Source organism: Protopterus annectens, chromosome 5.part0, assembly GCF_019279795.1.
Source record: "Protopterus annectens isolate FY-2018-M chromosome 5.part0, PAN1.0, whole genome shotgun sequence".
Classification (NCBI taxonomy): Eukaryota; Metazoa; Chordata; order Ceratodontiformes; family Protopteridae; genus Protopterus; species Protopterus annectens.
In genome coordinates this window covers 632,995,466-633,008,692 of record NC_056735.1, presented here as the reverse complement: position 1 = coordinate 633,008,692, position 13,227 = coordinate 632,995,466, and the positions used below count along the sequence as shown (strand labels likewise).

The window sequence follows — 13,227 nt, the reverse complement described above, 5'->3', positions numbered from 1 at the left end:
TACAAATGCCAGATGTTTTAATAGCAAGTCCTGGCTTTCTGCCTGAATCAGACAATCGCCCAAGTTTGGGTATATTTGAATATTTCTCTGCCTGTAAAATGCAATGGCTGGAGCTAGACACTTTGTGAATACCCAGGGCACAGTAGATAAGCCAAAGGGAAGTGCAGAGAACTGATAGTGCATGGAGCCTGCCCTAAAACGTAGGTATTTCCTACAAGATTCCCTTATTGGAATGTGCAGGTAAGCTTCCTTTAAATCTAAGGTTGCCAACCAGGCATCTTTGCCTGGCATAGGAAGCAGCTGCAGTAGTCAGGAAGTCCTTCTACATGGTTGTTGTTGTTGTCTTTTGGTTTTTCCCGGTTAGGGGGTCGCCACAGTGGAACTATGGTCTGCTAATGATTGTCAGTAGATTTTCACAAACGCCGAGGTGCCAGCTCGATGTTCAACCTTCAACGAAGGCATGCCCATTTACACATGTCTTTTGAATGCCCACCCAACCACGGGGAGGACATGCAGACTCCACACAGAAGGCACTCCCCGCACTCCAGCCGAGAATCGAACAGGAGAACCTCTTGCTGTGAGCAACAACGCTACCCCTGCACCACCATGGAAGTTTACACCTCATTATAAAAGGGTTCTTATCCAGGAAACAAAGAGGTCATTGTTCCCCTCTACTCGACACTCATTAGACCCATTATAGAGTACAACACCCCTTTTGGAATGTACCTCACAAGACATCTGCAGCAGTTGGAAAGGCCACAGAAGTACCTCACAAAGAGGATTACAGGTCTCAAACAAATGCCCTACACTGACCGCCTCAAAAAGCTCCAGATTTACTCCATAGCTTATCCCCTACTCCGAGGTGATCTCTGCCTAGCGTATAAAGCTATGTCAAACCCAGAGCTGTTGGACATGCTACACCTAAAGAAATCCCAATCCTTCTGAGCTACATGCTCTAGGGAGCTAAACCTTGTCACCACAATAAACAGGACATGCTGGAGGGATAGATTCCTGCCCCAGAGACTTCCCATACTCTGGAACAGGCTACCCATCTATGTCAAGCAAAGTTCTTCATTAGTACTCTTCAAGAAAAATCTTGATGAGTGGATGGGAAATAGGAAATACACCCCGGGGATCACTTCTGTGTCTCTTCTCAACAGTGGCACAGGAAAATAACTTTCTTGGGTGGTGTAAGCCAGAGATCCTTGTTGACTAGGCTTACTTAGGCCCTTGGGCCGATAGCCTAGTACCTACCTATGAACCTATGAACCTATGAAGTCAGGCAAAACTCTTTAAAACAGTACCAGGGGCCACAGCCCTGGAAGAAATATCAACAGAATCACACAAACACACAATGATTTGTGATCTGTAAATGAAAGAAATTAAACCATTTAGAGCAGATTTTTCCTCACAAGAAGAAACTGCAGACAAAACATTCCTTATACTTTTACAATAAGTCATAATAAACTTTAACATGTGAACCTGACAATTCAAAATTCTGAAAATTAAAAAGTTGCAGAAGCATACACATTTTTCCCATATTTATCAATTATTTTCTATCCTTCTCAGAAAATGTAGGATTAGAATTAACTAAATGTTTGGCAGCAGTAAGAATAAATAAACCTACAGTTGCAGGTCTGAGACTGAAGGACTTTACACAATCTAAATGCCTTTTTAGGGGCAGCAGGCTGACTGTCAGGAAAACTGGAGGCAGTAGCCCACGCATTCTCTAAACCTGAAAGCACTGGAAGAACTGGTGAATGTTCTGGAAATTATTTCTGTAGCAGCACATATTATTTTCTGAGGGCTTGAGAAAGCTCAGTGTTCTCCCACTAAAGAGACTGACACATTCCAGAAACAGTCACAGAGAAAGAACAACCCCCACAGACAGAATCAGATACTGTGCTCTCCTCCAAGATGAGGATAAAATCCTGTAACTTTCCCTTCATCTTCCTGTTCAGACTCAGATTCTTAAATCACTTCAAGAAAAGAGAGATCCTTCTTTCGTTTACCAGAAAACACCTAATAAGAAGGGTTAAACTCTGAGCCAAATTTAGTAAACTACTCCTGTCTACAGAAATTTGAGGAAGAGTAGATACATATTTAGTTTTCTTTTTGACATGAAAAATGGGGCCAACGGAGTTGTTAATGGCAACAGCATCTTCCCCAGGGATGGGCACAACATTCTGACTCAACAGGGAATCCTTCCCTGTTCCCTCTCCCAGGACTGACAAGAGTGCCTTTCCTTGCCCACTAAGGGGTTCCCTACAGTCATAGAGAATGTTCATAACCCATGGTCCATTATGGCTATAGATACAACACCAGAGAGATCCAGGATATAAGATCTTGCCCAACTCATAAGCAAGGATATAGCATCCAGGTCCAAGGATGTAATAGTACCACTCTATTTAGCCCTTATCAGACCCATCATTGAGTACAATGCTCCTTTTGGCATGTACCAAGCCAGGTACTTGCAACTGTTGGAATGCCCTCAAAGGTTTCTAACTGGGGGAATCCAGGGTATGAATAACCTGCCCTACACAGATTACCTTAAGATCCTATCTCTGTACTCAGTCTCCTACAGGTTACTGAGAGGTGATCTATGCCTAGCATATAAGGCATCTTCAGATCAAGCTCTGATGGATTTCTTGCTTCTCCACAAGACAAACAACACCAGAAACACTAGATCCAAGGACCTGAACTTTGTCTGCAACATAAATAAAACCTGCTAGAGGAACAAATGTTTTTCTCAAAGGAACCCCACTCTATGAAATAACCTCCCCATCTACATGAAGCAGAGAATATCCTGACCTTGTTCAAAAGAAACCTTGATAATTGGATGGTGAATCACAGATTCACCCACAGCCTGGTCCCCATGTCTTTGATGGACAGAAGTCACCAGCAAGTAAATTAATCTCCAACTAATATACCCCCCACGCAAACACGCACACACACTGTCACACACATAACCCTTAGCTAACTCCTTACTAACATACCCAACCATATAGGTGTCTGAGGAAGTCTAGAACAAAACTGAACTGGATTACATGGTTAGGCTTGTACAGATCATGGTGGTCATTAGCCTAGTATGAACCTATGAACCTATGAAGATGAGTGATCTGAGGAAACTGTTTTGGCTATAGCAGAGTCAACCACTTGCAACTCGGGCAAATTGCTAGCCTGCTATGGTGTCAAATGTTTTTTGGTTATTTTTTTTCTTTTTTTGTCTGAAAGAAAGCCCAACTGTAGGACTAGTAGTTTGTTCCATGATCAGGTTGAAAAATGGTACCTGCCTCTTTCCCAGGGAAATCAAACACAAAAGGCCAGTGAAATTTTAAGGTTGCAAAAAGTCACTTTTTCTCATGAAAACACTGTAAAAAAACATTTAATACACTTTTCTAGCCCCCCCAAAATGAAGTAAACACAGTTTCTCCACAGAAAAAAAATGTTTTTCAACTACTTTAAACAACTTTGAAACTGACAGGATAAAAGTGTACTCCTGTTTATAAGTACAGTTTAAGTCTCGTGGCAGTCTGTTAAAACTCATACTTCTAGATTAAAAATAACTTTCCTCAGCAGGAAAGTACATTTAAACCATAATTTATTTTTTATGTGTAAGGTTTTTCCTCCAAAGGGAAAGTACAGTTTTGTACCTACCATAAATGTAGATGTTTGAGTGTTCACACTGCTGCAATCATCACACTTGGGTTATCCTGCCGTCAGGCGGTCCCGCAGTCAGCCAGAGTTCCAAAGTCTTGGTCTGGCGTCGGTTGCTGTCGCTTCTTCCCTGACGTCAGTGTGCCAGGGGTATATAAGATGCATCCAACGCAATTTTCTTCAGTTTTTCTTGCCCCAGATGTCAGGTGCCCCCAAGTAGGTAGGCAATACATATTGCTAATAAAACATATATAAAAAATAAAAACAATACCTTCAGTTACAAGCAAATACACCACAAAGGTTGTATAGGATAGAAAGGTATAGATAAGTCCAGCTAGGACAGAGGGGATGGAGGGAGGGTAACCTGGAATGCAGTAGTGTGAACACTTGAACATCTACATTTATGGTAGGTACAAAACTGTACTATGTTCATCGTGTTACACTGCTGCAGTCATTACACTTGGGTAGAATCCCAAAGCTAAGGTTGGGTGGCTGGTCTATAAAGAGTTAGGATTGGCTATGAGGCCCTTCAGAACTGCAGTGGCAAATCCTGCTCTGGATTTACAGTAAAGAGGCAAGTGGTAATGCTTGGTAAAGGTGTGCACTGAACTCCAAGTTGCAGCCTCCAAAATTTCCTTGGTTGGTACTCCTCTGAGAAAGGCTGTTGAAGTGGCTGTTGCTCTGGTAGAATGTGGCCTAATGTTATTAGGGACTGATTTTCCATGCTGTGTGTAGCAGTAACGAATACAGTGTCCTATCCATTTGGAAATAGTCTGCTTAGAGATAGCCTTGCCCTGTGATCCTGCAGCATATGCTACAAACAGTTGCTCAGTTTTCCTGAAAGCTATTGTTTTGTCCAAGTAGAACTGTAGCTGCCTTGAATATATATGCCCCATGTAATGATCAACACAGTTTCATAGCATCATTATATCCAATATTAACACAATATGATGGTTATTATTTTATTGTGGGTGGGGACTGGAATACCTATCAAAATCCAAAGTTGGATAGGTCTTGTCCACAAAGAGCATTTAATAAGCAGGCCGGGATAGCATTAAATGATTTTAAGGAAGATTTTCAATTATATGACCCCTTTTCTTATTCACAAGATATTAATAATGCAAATAAATACACCTTCTATTCACCATGCCACAAAATGTGGGCTAGAATAGATTACTTTTTGATATCTAAAGCACTAATGAATTTAGAACCAGTGGTGGTTATACATACTTGTCATCTATCAGATCACTCAAAAATTTTGTTAAAATTTTCTAAAGATTTAAAAGACACAAGAAGGCATAGGGGTTATAATTGGTCACTCAACCCAAATCTTTTAAGTAAAAAAGAGATAGCAGACGAAATTCTAAAATATTTGAAAGAATTTACAGATAGCTTGAAGCTCCAAAAACATACTCCTGACATTGAATGGGCGACAGCTAAAGCTCAAATTAGAGGATTTCTTATACAAAAAGCCTCATATTATAAGAAAATTCATAATAGTGATATTCAAAAACTAGAAATAAGAATAAAACAACTTGATAATGAGCTGATTCAGAATTTTAATGCTCAAACTGAGGAGGAAATGTTGAAGCTTCAAAGGGATCTCTTTTTGCTTCATAATAATAAATTAACACTTCAAGAACATAGGTGTTTAGTGAAATATGCTAATAATGTTCAAATACCATCAAAAGCACTGGCAAGGATTATAAATCAATCAAAACAACTGGATATATTTCGGAAATACAGTATAACGACACAATATATTCTAAAACTGAGGATATTGTTGATGTTTTTGGGAAAATCTATACTAAGGTGTATGAGGGGCAAACTGATAGGTCTCTACATAACCAGAATAAAAGTTTTCTGCAAAAAATTAACTTTCCAGAATTAGAAGAGAGCCTGCAAAGTGACCTGATTAAACCTATTTCTAAAGAAGAAATAGTATATACAATTCAACATATGAAAGCACATAAGTCGCCAGGGCCTGATGGTATTACAGCTGAATTTTACAAAGAGTTTGCTGATAGTTTGGGAAAAGAATTGTCTCATGTATTTAATTATATAACTAAAAATAAAATTAGTGACCCCCACCTCAATGCGTCAAAAACAATTTTCATACATAAAACCAATTCAGATCCCCTTAACCCAGATAATTACAGACCAATAGCACTAATGAATGTGGATATGAAAATTTTAACATCAATTATAGCATCGAGACTAAAGAAGGTTTTGATATATCTAATTTCTAAGGAACAAGCTGGATTTATGGCAACTAGACAAACTAGCGATAACACACTTACACTGCATAATATGATGACGTATGCTAAACAAAACAACTTTAATATCTATGCTCTTATAATAGATGCCCAGAAAGCATTTGATAGAGTAGACATAAAGTTTTCGTTTGATGTGTTACCCTATTTTAACTTGCCCCAAGAATTCATTCAGATACTACAAATATTATATAGTAATCCATACACTACGCTATACATCAATAGGACTTATTCTAAGAGAATACAGATTAAAAATGGTACTGCCAGGGTTGTCCCATGTCCCCCTTATTGTTTAACCTATATCTAGAACCCCTATTTTTATATATCAAGCAAAATTTGTATCATAATGCATCAATAATTTATAGGAATAAAATATTAATGTCAGCATTCGCCGATGATCTTATTATTTATTGTACAACCCCAATTTCGGACAGTGAAAAGATATTAAAGCTCATAAATGAATTTTCGGTAGTTTCTAATTATAAAATTAACTTACAGAAAACGAATATCTTCCCGTTAAGAACCCCAAAACCTTTTTCATTAATGGTCCTGATGGGGAAGTTAACATGTAAAGAAAATATTAAATATTTGGGTATCAACTTCTCTACGGATAATAAGGACTTTTATAACAATAATGTTAAACGAGTATGGGAACACATAATAGCTGATTGTGACAGATGGAAGAATTTAAAACTACCGGTATTAGCAAAAGTATCAATAGTGAAAATGAATATACTACCACGAATGTTATACATATTTAGGTCTGCCCAATTATCAATTTCAAAAACAGTTTTTAAACAAATGCATAAAGATCTAGCTTTTGCAGTTAAAGAACTAGAATATCTTATGAGAAATTAATGACCCCTAAAACAAGAGGGGGACTTGAGCTACCAAACTTTGAAGCATATTATTTGATTGTAAACGCTAATCAAATTTTAAGAATTGCTAATTATGATGTAACGAATACAAAATGGATACCAACTTGGGTGGTCTTGAATCATAAGCATATTTTGGATAGGAAAATAAATCCTAAAGCATTACCCTTTATGGACAAAATTAGTCTGATAAAATATGGGGTCATGGACCACATAATAACCTGTGTCTCATCTTTGCAAACTTTATTTCAGTCCGTAGATTTATTGCAATATATGATGGTTCTTCAACCTTTCCACAGGAATCCTAATTTTAAACTAAATAATCAGCTGATCGATCTCAGCAAATTTCCATTAATAGTTAATCTGACTCTATTTGATGTTTTTAATAAACTTGACTTATCAGCTTTACAAATTAGACAGGAAATGAATCTACCTAGAAGTTACATTGTTATAATGAGACAAGTTAAAGAACTTGCCTTGAGCTATTTTAGGAACTTTAAACCTGCAGCCGGATTTGTGGATAAGTGCTCTGAATTGTGGCAAGCTATCAAACAAGACACTAAATTTATAGCAACTGCATACAAATTAATTAAGGATTTGAAATTTCAGGACAAAATTTTGCTTTCAGAGTATTGGGTAAACAAAGTGACAGTAACAGACAATCAGATATTAAAAGCAATTGATATAACTAGGAAATCAGTTTCTTTTCAAAAACTGATGTACACGCAATTGATGATTTGGAACAATGCATATTTCACACATCTTAGATTACATAAATTTAACCCTAAGATTTCTCCAATTTGTCCATACTGTGCAGATCAAACAGCGGATCTTCTTCATATGTTCTGGAGTTGTAAATGCGTATATAAACTTTGAAACTCTCTTAAAGTACAACTGCAAAAGATGGGTTATCAAAGTTCTACACTGTCATGGGAATTTATGATTCTACACATTCCTCCAAGAGAGCTTTCCAGATCGCAAACTATTATTTGTATGAATATTTTTTTGCTGATGAAACTCTATATAGCCACAAATTGGCTAGAACCACATAAGACATCATGGAATAATTTTAAGCTTGTGGCTATAAAACATATACTAGCACATAAATTACTTCTGAAACAAACTAACAAAAATATTAATAACCCGAAAATATGGAAAAAGGTCTTCAATATTATATTAGCATGATACTGATTTTAGGAATATATTAAATATAGGAAGCATTTCATGTAGATATTGTATAAATGGTTTGTAGCAGTTATAGTGTAATATGTGTGTGATGTTTATTGTATTTTTGTAATGTTTTTGGAAAATATATTTCAATAAAAAATTATTATGGAAAAAAAAAAGAACTATAGCTGCCTGTGTATGTTCAAAGAGTGCAGAAGTTTCTCCCCTTTATTCTGGGGGTTTGGATAAAAAAGTTGGCAAATGGATGGTTTGGTTAAGAGCCACACTAGATACCACCTTTGGCATAAAGGTAGGGTTTGTCCTTAAAGAAACCCTGTCCTGATGAAAAATTATAAAAGGTTCCACTGCCATTAATGCCTGTAGCTCTGAGACTCTTCGTGCTGAAGTTACTGCCAGGAGCAGAGCTGTTTTCCATGATAAAAAAATTAGATCAGCTGTATTGGCTGGCTCAAAAGGTGGCAAGGTCAGTTTTTCCAAAACAAAATTGAGGTCCCAAGTTGGTGTTGGTGCTCTCCGGGGCGGTCTTATGTTTTTAGCCCCTCTGAGGTACTGTTTTAACAAGGGATGAGAGAATAAAGGAGGATCCGTGTTGTAATGTGCTGAAATGGCAGAGGTATGGATCTTAATTGATGAGAAGGATAAGCCTTTGTCCAGCATCTCAGTTAAGTATTGTAAAATCTGAGGAATGTTTGGGACAAGAGGGTCAAGGCTTTGAGCCTGGTTCCAGGCACAGAATCTCTTCCATTTTTCTGAGTAATATTTCCTGGTGCTAGGCCTCCTGGCCTCCAAAATGACATCCATAACAGCTTTAGAGAGAGAGGTGTTGCCTGTTTGACTAATGAATCTGCCATGCAGCCAGGTTTAGGGTTTTGAGCTGACCGTGCAGGATCTGATTGTTTTGTTGAGTCAGAAGGTGTGAAATTTGAGACAAAATCCATGGTGGGCCTTGAACTAAGTTCTTTAAGATTGGGTACCAGTGCTGGCATGGCCAGTCTGGAGCAATCAGGATCATCTGTGGATTTTCGTGTCTGGCTTTGAGGAGTACCTTTGAAAGGAGAGGCAGTGGTGGGAAGGCATAAACTTTCAGGCTTTTCCAGCTGAACGAAAGAGCATCCACTTTCCATGCTTGTGTGTGGTAAGTCCTTGTGCAGAATTTATGTAGTTGGCAATTCAGTGTGGAGGCAAAAAGATCTATGTCTGGGCATCCCCATTTTTGCGTTACCATGCTGAAGATTTGTGGATTCAATTTCCATTCGTAAGGGTCCATGATATTTCTGCTTAGATCGTCTGCCAGAGTATTTTTCTTTCCTGGCAGGAATTGTGCTTGTAGATGAACTTGATAAGTTAGAGCTGTGTTCCACAAGGTCATGGCTTGCCTGCATAGGGGATAAGAATGAGTGCCCCCTTGCTTGTTTATGTACCACATTACTGTGGTGTTGTCTGTCTTTAATAATAATTGTCCTGGATACAGAAGGTCCTTGAAAGCTGTTAGGGCATTTTGAACAGCCAACATCTCTTTTTGATTGATGTGAAGATGCATTTGGTCTGTGGTCCACTTTCCCTGAATACATTTTCCTGCCATGTGTGCTCCCCAGGCATAATCCGAAGCATCTGTTGTTAGAGTCTGCCTGGCTGTGGGTAGAGTGAAAGGCTGACCCTTGTTGAGGTGACATGCCTTTGCCCACCATCGAAACTCCTGTTATAGGCAGGGAATTTTTGGTATTACTGCTTCTAAACTGTGAGAGTGTTGAGTCCAAACACTTTTTAGGTACCATTGTAATTTCCTCATATGCAGTCTGGCATATGGAATTAGTAGTATGCAGGATACCATGAATCCCAGGGCCTGCAGAATTTTTCTTGCAGGGAGATGGGACTTTTTTGCCAGTAATTGAAAATATTGAGTCAGTTGTCCTTGTTTGTCTGGTGTGAGATAAGCCATCTGGGCTGTTGTATTTAAGCTGGCACCCAGGAATATTATCTGTTATGAGGGCACTAGTTTTGACTTTTTTTCGTTTACTGTGTACCCTAGAGAAATTAGCAACCTTTTTACAAATGCCAGATGCTTTAGAAGAATGTCCTTTCTCTCTGCTTGAATGAGGCAGTCGTCCAGGTATGGATATATTTGAATTCCTTTTTGTCTGCAAAATGCAATTACTGGTGTCAGGCACTTTGTAAAGACCCTGGGTGCAGTAGATAAGCCAAAGGGCAGTGCAGAGAATTGGTAGTGCATTGTACCAGCTTTGAATCTGCGGTATCTTCTGCAATCTTGTCTGATAGGGACATGCAGGTATGCCTCTTTGAGGTCCAAAGTAACAAGCCAAGCCTTCTTGCCCAGCATGGGAAGAAGCTACTGTAGTGTCAACATTTTGAATTTCGGAACATCCAGGTACATATTTAGAGTTGAAAGGTCCAGTATGGGTCTCCAGGCTTTGTCCTTTCTGGGAACCAGGAAGAGTCTTGAGTAAAATCCTTGTCCTTGTTCCTGCTGTGGTACTTTTTGAATAGCTCTCATGTCCATGAGGGCTGAAATTTGTTTTTGAGCCTCTGGCCATTGATTTTGTGGCAGGTTTGGCATTCCTTTTAGCCTTGGTAAAGTGTGAAAGTGGAACCTGTAACCTTGAGACACAATATTCAGAACCCATTTGTCTTGGGTGATTGTGTGCCAATTTTGAGAGAAAAGTGCTAGTTTTCCCCCTAAGGGGGTTGCCAAATGGGAAGTGCTTGGCATACGAAGGGGGAAGTCATTTGGACTGTTTCCTGTAAGGTTGAGACTTGTCCTCACCTCCTTTTGGGGTTGAGGTACCCCACTGTCGTTGTCTGTTAGAGCCTCGGGGTTGAGATCTGCCTCTCGGGTGTCTGTATCTGCCTCTCTGTGGCCTGTCTGACATTGGAAAGGACCAATTCTTTGTAGGCCAATTTCTGCTAAATCGAGGTGGCTGTACCTGTAAGAAATCTTTGACTGTTTGCATAGATTTAGCTTTATCCTCCATTTTCTTTAACACCTCTTCTGCCTTAACACCAAACAAGGTATCATGCTGTAATGGAGCATCCAATAATTTTGCCTTAACATGATCAGGTAAACTCTGTTCTTTTAACCAAGCATGTCTTCGAATCACAGAACCTATAACTGCAGCTCTACAAGAGGCCTCTAAAGAATCAAAACCACATTGCAGAGTGTGTTTTCCCACCTGTTCAACTGCATGCAATAAATTCTGCATTTCTTTATAGTCAGGAGCTTCTGAGCTTGCAAGCATTTTCTGTTTTAACTGAGCCATTAAATATTGTTGGTACTTAAGCATGTGAAACTGGCAATTTAAAACCCTTACTGCTAAAGTTGCAGAAGTGTAAACTTTCTTCGCCCATCTATCCAGTGCTCTAGAATCTCTGTCAGAGGGGACTGGATTTTTTGCAATGGAAGCCTTAAGCCCTTTGGGACCCTGGGAAATGGTTTCTGGGTCAGCAGAAGGGTTTTTATAAAGAAACTTGTGAGAGTCAGGGACTCTATAATATCTATCTGGCTTGGCTGGTGCAGGGGGCAAAGAATCAGGAGATAAGCTGAATTCAGAGAACACATCATCCACAATATCTAACACAGGCGGAATAGCCAGGGGCCTGTGCTGAGGCAATAAAAGGAAGTCCCTGAGCCTTTTCTTGGATTCTGAATAATCCTGACTTTCCCAGTGGAAATGCTCCCTCATGGTATGTAAAGTTTCCCCAAAAGAGTAATCCTCAGGAGGAGAGGCTGAAGGGATAGATTCTTCAGCATCAGAGTCCTCATAGGGGGGTAGAGTGTATCCCTGGTCTGAAGAGGAATCAAAGGAAATGGAAACCTGATCAGAGGAATCATAGTCTGTATCCTGCCTAGGACTTTTCTCAGGTCTTCGGCCATTTTGAGCATCTGTTTTTTAGGCACGGAGGACTGTCCAGGAGAATGCTGTAATTGCTTCTTTGTCTTTAATGGTGTTTTTGTCTTGGCTGTTGCTTTAATCGTAAGTTGTGAAGGTCTGAAAATGCCCTCAGAAGCCGATGCCTGCTCAGCGGCTCCGGACCCATCTGAGGGATTAGTTTCCATAGGCCCAATACCTTGAGTTTCCAGAGGCCTAGTTGTCTCCACGTGGGAGTCGGAGGCGGCCTGTGGCTCTGAGGTAGTGGGTGTCAGGGGCTGCGAAAGCGCCTCACTGAGAACTGGCGAACTGGCAACTGGCCTAGAAGAGGCTTCGTTATTGGTTTTGGACCTCAGATGCCTGTCTTTATCCTTGTCTTTGCATTTTTTAAGAATTGCAGTCATTGGTTGTTCCGACGGCATTGTATAATTGAACCTTCAGCCAAAGTAGTGCAAAGCAAAATCAAAACGTCGTTTTTATAGTGCGTTTTTTAAATCTAGCACAAAACTGACAACTAGTGATGTCGTGATCAGAGCCTAGACATGGAATACAGTAAGAGTGGAAGTCCTTATGAGGTATTTGCTTCCCACAAGAAATACAATTATTAACTTTTTCTGACATTGGTCTGAGGCAAGAAAAAAGTTTCCCCAATGGGGTACTTAGCTTTATTGAAGACTTTGGATATGAAATTCAACTTCAAAAATCTCAGTAGTCAGCCAACCGGCACTTGCAAACTGCTTTTGCTTCGGGCACCGCGTGGCAAGAAAGACTGAAGAAAATGGCATTGGATGCATCTTATATACCCCTGGCGCACTGACGTCAGGGAAGAAGCAACAGCAACCGATGCTGGACCAAGACTTTGGAACTCTGGCCGACTGCGGGACTGCCTGATGGCAGGATAAATCAAGTGTAATGACTGCAGCAGTGTAACACGATGAACATCTTACTTGCCCAAAACCGATGAAGCTGACATTCAATCCTCAAAAGTCCACAAAGAAATGTCAGGAAAGCTCAGAAGGGCTCAGTGCTCAAACTTGTGACTTTAGGCAGCTCAGCTAGAGCCCCCTAATAATTTGAACATGTGGAAGGTAGACTGAAACCTTGGAAGCTGTCTGGCTCTTATATCCTTGGCAGGATATACTCCATATATCTAAGGCTAGTGCAGCAGTGATCAACATGATAAACATAATTAATTTGGTTGGGCTAATTAAAAGTAGATATAGTAGTTTACTAACTACAATAAAGTGAAGTATTAGAAGGAGATAGTAAGCAGGTTAAGTGATTTAGTGCTTTGAAGGGAGGTATACAAATTAAACTGTGATAAAATATAAGTAACAATATAAAAAGATG

General features: G+C 39.6%; 1 protein-coding gene across 2 annotated transcripts in view; it reads right to left on the bottom strand.

The window, feature by feature from the left end:
- LOC122802719 (inosine-uridine preferring nucleoside hydrolase-like) overlaps positions 1–13,227 on the bottom strand; it is a 325,671-nt gene that overhangs the window by 41,377 nt on the left and 271,067 nt on the right. The gene's annotated exons all lie outside the window — the stretch shown is intronic.